Source organism: Pomacea canaliculata, linkage group LG7 (genome assembly GCF_003073045.1).
Source record: "Pomacea canaliculata isolate SZHN2017 linkage group LG7, ASM307304v1, whole genome shotgun sequence".
Taxonomy (NCBI): Eukaryota; Metazoa; Mollusca; class Gastropoda; order Architaenioglossa; family Ampullariidae; genus Pomacea; species Pomacea canaliculata.
The window spans coordinates 19,199,662-19,206,689 of NC_037596.1; positions in this window are offsets into that span (position 1 = coordinate 19,199,662).

Consider the following 7,028-nt stretch of genomic DNA (forward strand, 5'->3'; position numbering starts at 1 on the left):
TGACAGTGTGTCCGTCTCTCTCATCCTCCTCTCTTTCTCTTTCATTCATTTACACCCGCTTTCTTCCTATCCTTTATCACTCCTTCCTCTCACAGACATGTCCACCTCTTCCTTCCAGACACGTGCATACGTAATTGGCAAGTGTTCATAGACAACAGCCATGTTGTGTCCGGTGGGACACGTGATACTGGTCACGTGATATCAATGGCCGTGTGCATGCACCTCCGTGTGTCTGTGAATACCGATGTGTTCTCTCCCCTTCTCTCTGTGCGTGTGTCTGTGAATACCGATGTGTTTTATTTCTCCGTGCGCATGGGCGAGAGGGGGGAGCACTCGACCAAGGGGAATACGTTGCAGGGGAGGATCTGAAGGACAGATTACTGGGCTGTGAGATGGGAAAGATGGAGATTGGAAATTGAGAACTGATTTAGAACCTCCCAGCCTCTCCGGCATAAAGTAGACCTTGATTTAGTACTTTCAAACAGCAGTGGTGGGCTGAGACAGGGGACTGGGGGTAGTTTAGGAAGGGGGACAGGGGGTCATTGGAGGGGTCACCGAAGAATGACACTGCTTCATAATAAGCTGCCCGGTCCTCTCAGAAGAAGATGAATGATGTCACCTCACCAGTAAAGACCTGTGTGGCGGTACATCTTGTCTCCGCTCACTTCACCAAACACATCAACCATGAAGTGTGCGAGGGAGGAATCATTGTCGCACTATGTTCATTTTCCACCTAAATAATCATCCGGTCAGTTGGTGGCAGCATCTGACCACCTTTCACCTGCTGTCAGTCAGTAGATGATGCTAGCGTGAAAGTCTAAGAATAGTGTATGACTGTGTGGAGGCACCTGGCACAGGTAGGAGGACATCTTCCCCACGCACCTTCAACAGACTTGGAATATCCATGTAGATGTGGAAAACAAACAACTTCAACAAGCACCGTGGGATAGTAAGCCCCCGGCGAGACCAAAATTACACACAATGTCTGCCTGGGAGGTAGTTTTGAGACAAGAATAAGTAGCTGCCCCGGGGGCAACATGGAGACCTCAGGGACAAGTGTCTTACTCCAAAGCTATAAGCGGCCTGTAGACGCCATTGATGTTGTTTTAGCCAAGTAGCTCAGTAATAAAAATATAACACAGTGTCTGCAGGGTGTGAACATTGCTTTTAACTTCAGAAACAAGCCGCTGTTCGCTGAGTTTATTTTTCCCTGGGGCACTTCATGTTTCTTCATAACTACAGCCCCAGGAGAAGACGGAGCAGGACGCCATGTTTACTCCATGCTCTCAACTGATATCAACTTTATAAATAATGTTACAGAGTGTATCACGGCCTTCTTCTCTTGTTACAGTGTGATGTTATGTTTAAAGCAATTTTTAAATCATGAATGAATTACTTCATTAATGTCGCTAATTGGACGCGGGAACTCGGGCTCCATAGAGGGGCGTTCTACACTGTTGCTACTGGCAACTGGTGTTGCTGTCAGTTTGTCAGCGTTCGTCACCTGCTCAGGTGTGTGGCAAGTTGGTGAAGATTGTTATTGCTACCGGCATCTCTGGCTTGCTCGGGTATCTCTTAATGAGGGTTATGTATGAAAATACATTACTTATATTGGAAAGGGGGAGAGGATATATATCAGGGTATCCGTGGGGACAGAATAGCTGCTATGGTCCTGTGGAGGGTGGAGTGGAGGGCTAAGGCAGACTAACGAATCTCTCCTCTTGATGTGGATGGTACATTCCAAGACCAAGCATGAAATAAAGAATCTCTTAGTTGATGTGAGTAGCTCAGCCAGTGCCTAGCGACCTCTACAATGGTGTTGATAAGAACACAAAGAACTTCTGCTACAGAACACAGTCGGTACACGGGACCTCGACAGTAAGCAGGGTTTGCATACAAAAGATTGTACTGGGAGCCAGAAAGTTCCAGACCTGACGAGAGACTGCGAGACCTAACAACTCTGTTGATAAAACTGCTTTTGTCAGTTAACATTTTTTTTTTCCATATTTTTTGTTTTATTTTAATCACATAGTACATCATCTCTAACCTTCTTAATTTGATTCCGTGCGAAAGGGGAGACTATTCTACTTACTCTTTCAATCAGTCAAATAATTCGACTGGTGAGTTATGATAGCAACTAAAGCGTAGAGAATACAGGCAAGCAGACACACGGACAAGCAGAAGGATGCATATCGCCGATGTCAGAAGGAAGTAGCATGCGGCCTGAAGTTTGCAGTTCATTAGCTGCATGTTGGCAGACTTCGCTTTGATGCTTTCTTTCACTCAGACACTCGCCTGCACCTTATCGTCTTCTGACTCCACTCGAGACGATCCTTTCATGTCTCATCGCCGTCGTCCATCGTCGACGGACGCCTCGTCTAGCCTTATCTTTGACCTTTCTTGCTTTGTTCTAAACATTGCTCTGCGTCTTCAAGCAAAGAGGTTGATGATGATCCTCACATCTCGCAGTTTCTCCCAAAGTCTCTTTAAAGCGGACGAAGATTTCAATCCAGAGAAAAGTGTTTCTGACATGTCGGATCGCTTGTGGCTGGTGGGCGGCTTCCTGACATCAGCCTTACATCACCGAGTATTTTGATTGTGTGTACAAGGGTTCGTTTTCAGAAGTCTGTGGTGTTTATTACAGTTCAGACCTGCATTTTATCACTATAACACAGATGAAAGATTGAGCATTGTATTCTATGCTGCAGGTAACTGTTCGTCTCTAGGGGTCCATTGTAGCACCTGAGCTGCACCATAACCATGGCGACCTTACCACCTTAGTCCTCAGGTCCTGCCTCCTGCCTGCACTATTCCACATTTTCTATTTAAACCGTCTTAACCGTATTTAGTCGTCCCAGACGAATTTCTCTGGTCTGAGATTTTTCCTTCTCTCGATTTAAAGACCGACCTTATGTTATGCTTGCGCCTCCCCAGAGTCTCGGACTTTCTCGTTCTCTTCTCGCTGACTGAGGTCAGGGAATCTCGGCGTCAGCCTCCGTGTCTCTCGTCACCGTCGTCTTATTATCTTTCCTTGTATCGGCAGGGCTGTCTTTCTTCAGTGCACGGTATCCTAGTGTTTCTTTAATCTCCGCCTTTTCTACAGGGAGCTAACTCTGACTAATTCATTTTTTTCATCACTACATCATTACAAACCCGCTTAGTCGTCAATATATCTCACGGACACACAGACACACACACGCTCGCACATACTCTTTACAAAAGTATTTACCCCGCGGGTTTGTAATACATGCTCAACCTAAGGGAGATAAGCGGAGTTGATGATGAGCTTTAGCCTGTGCCGGGAGCTGTGTTGGCGACTTCACCAGGATTGCCGGCCCTTGGAGACAGCAGCAGAGAGCCAGCAACTGCCCCCCAGCGGGATAATTTCGCCTACTCTGAGATTATTCTCTGCGATTTGCCAGTGAGTTGTTTTGTGGATAAGTAAGCAGGACTCCTTTAATTAAACTCGAGAGGACACTAGTGGTTTTTATTTTATTTCCTCATTCTCTCAGTACCTCTCTCTCCACCCGCCACCAAGTCTGACACAGATAATAGTTCGCTTTAATGCTGCGTCAGCACAAGTTAATGTGTTGTCAGTTTGAAATATTAGAGCTTCTGGTTATTCCAATGACTTTACACTAATCATAATTTTGCACAAATCTTCGCCTTCTTAACAGACAATGTTTAGTGTTTTCAGTGTCTCCAGCCAAAGGAATTAATTTTGGTGAAACTTGAAGCAGTTTGTTACTGTTGGTATGCGAGTCATTTGGGGCACTGTCATCTGAATTTCTGGATATTGTTAAATAGATTCTTCATCCATCGGGAAGATGTTGGCCTGCGTGTACCGGTCAAACACGATGTTTTAGAGTTAGACGAACAGCACCAGCAAAGCAAACCTTCACAAATATAAACTTTGAGCAGACAATATCCGAACAACAGCAACAGTTAAAGGCAACGTTTGACTTGCCTGCCCCTTTAAGTCCCCGAATGGAGGTCGATGAAATCATCGCCCCAGTGTCTTAGGCCGGTCCTCCATCATCGCCATCACGGCAGAGTGTTTTTGATGTTATGCTGGCATCATTAGATACAGACTGTATAGATGTACCTTGAGCACGTGACACTTATGACCAGTGAAAGAACTCAACATGTTTGTTTAGTATGAGAGAGACATCGACACGATTATCTTGTGTGAAACTGAATCCACCCGTGGAGTGAGAAAGTGACACGACTGTTATCACAAGACTGACAGATCATCTCTCACAGCTCGGGAGGTAAGAAAGTGTCACAAATTGCATCTCGTAGGACTGGTACAAGTCTTAAAACAACAACAAAACAAAAAACAAGACTGTTGTGAGACTAGTAAAGTAAGACAATGGAAGGTACTAACAGCTCGTGGGCGCGCACACCAAACAACCACAGAAACCATCATCTTCATGTAACAGACACACGAGAGATGCCGGGCTATCAGTCTTTGTCTACCTTGACCTCTTGACCCTCAAGCTACGTAGTGTGGGCGTGTCACGTGACCAGCTACTCCTGCCCTGTAGTAACACCTCGTTAGCTATGGGCACCAAGGACGGCTGACATTTTGTAATCGTAATAATTCACTTCTCACAGTTTAAAACATCTGAATTTTTATTGGATAATTCGCTTGAATCACATCTTTCAATCCATTAGCCTCGGGCAATCAGTAATTATCACTCGTTGTCAGTGCTAACGTGAAATGGACAGAAAGAACGAGATAACAACTGAGATCGAAAGATCGATATTAATAAAGAGAAGGATGAAGAAAGAGGATATGATGCAAGTTGTGATGATAGTCTCAGAGGAAAGAAACAAATGGAGGGAAGAAAGCGACTGGCAACAATTGCTCGACTGTCGGCACACGGGAAATCACACAAACGTTTTTCCCAGATGGCGAGTGTCAGAAGAACACGAGTCTGAAGGTTGGAGGAACTATTTACCCTCCACTGCCGACTGCCGCAGTTCGTCTTTAATCTGTTAATTCATTTCATGTGTCTTTTGTTGTCGGGTGCTATTGATTGGGCGAGCGAGCCAAAATATATCTCGTCTCTCAGGATCGCATTTACCTCCCGAGCCTCGCCGACAAAATTAACAGAGAGTCTGTCTGTCTGTCTGTCTGTCTGTCTGTCTGTTTTGGACCGTCTGTTTACTTTTAACACCGGGTCTTTACGAATGACAGGGCATGTGTAATCAAATCCACATTTAAAAACCGATCCAAAAAGTTAAAAAGGTTTTCTTACAATTACAATAAGAAACTGTGAGACTCCCTTGGCTAAACCAACGAGCTGGGCTGCTAAGCGACACAAGTAAAGCTTCAACTACTGAGATATACTTTAAAAATAGTAACAGAAAACAATTAAATATCAATAAATAACTATTTTTATTGCTTTGTTTGTCTTGTTAAATTATGCGGATTTCAGTGGTTGGTGTACTGCAGTCTCATCCGCCGACGGAGCGGGGTGGAGTGGGCTGGGAGGCGGGGTTCGATTCGGCCGACCTGCCATGGAGGGACCGTTAAGGGGCTGCAACTAATATCAGACCCTCGCATGCTGGCATCCTCCTCCCTGGTCGCTCCAGCGGTTAAGGGAGACAATTTCTGCCGCGAAGTTGGCGAAATTAATGCGGAACCCATTTTGGTTAATGAGAGAGCGGACAAGAGAGACAGAAAATCTATTTCTTGTCGAGCGGAGAGGAGGTGAGTGGGGCTGCGGCCTGCATCCACAAATGGAGGAAGATTTTCTTAGTCTCTCCTTATTTAATTGTTTCTCGATTACTTTTGCTGCAAGATGCTCTTGCCTAGCCTTGAGTCACTTACTGAGTTAGCTAGTTAGTTAAGCCTTAATCAGCCAGCCAAAGCTAATCCCAGGAAAGGCAACAAAGGTCTTTTTTTACCCCGGGATGATTTCTTTCCTTCAGTGAGACAGAGAGAGCGAACATGTCTGCGTGTATGTGAGTGTGTTTTCACACGTGTGACTGCTGCACAAAGTTTTGTGAACATTCAAGTCGCCTGTTCTCTCAATGTGTGTGTATATATATATTTTAACACTACATAGCCAGCAATAAGTGTTCTGGAGTCATTATGTGACCTGCTTTCGTTTGTTTTTATTTTCTATTGTATTAACCTAACATCATCCACTTGAGTAGAAAATGTGTCAATAACAACTTTTCAGTAACCTGTAATTTGTTACTGTAAGACCTATAACTCTAACAGATATTTTTAATGATAACGAGAAAATATTAGCCCCTCAGGTCAGTAAATATTGACAAGTCACGCAGTCGTGTGAAACTCGTCACGTGTGCCACACAAACATCCAAATAATGATGCAGGTGGTCGAGATGAAAAGAACAATGAACTTAGGTAAAGGTACATCAAAACAAAAGCAGTGAGGCGTGAAGTCCCAACAGTGACCATCGCTCTTGACTGCCACACTCCGCAGCAGTGCACACACGGCAGTCACCGCGCGCTGTGACCTCTGCCCGGCGACGAGGGTTTAATGGCGGCCATGTCGTCAATGCCTTCGCGTGTGATGGCGAGGTATGGATTTTTCTTTTGACTGCTGGGTGGAAATGTGGGTAGAAACATGGTCACGGGGCACTAACTGGACCTTCGTTGTCTCTTGGAGGCAGCGAGCGACATTGAGTCCCACAGTGCATCTCTGTGTTCAGTGAAGTGGAACATTGTCTCCACTCTGTGGTGTGTTCACCTTTAAAAACCACTTTTTGTCACTTAGAAAATGGTTTACGAGAGAACCACCAAGGCACCATCATCAACTCATACATTTTATCTGTCACCACTTCTTATAATGAATTTCCAGACATGTCAAAGGTTTGTACTATAAAGACAGTCTCCCGACCTGAATCGCTCCTGTTAGTAAGTCTTGTCCTCCCATTATTTCAACTTTTTTTCCTCCATCTCTTTACAATTTCCGCTCCGTCTGTTACAACATTTAGCTTTTAAGTAAATACATAGGATAAAAAAGAAAAATCGCACATACAGACATTTC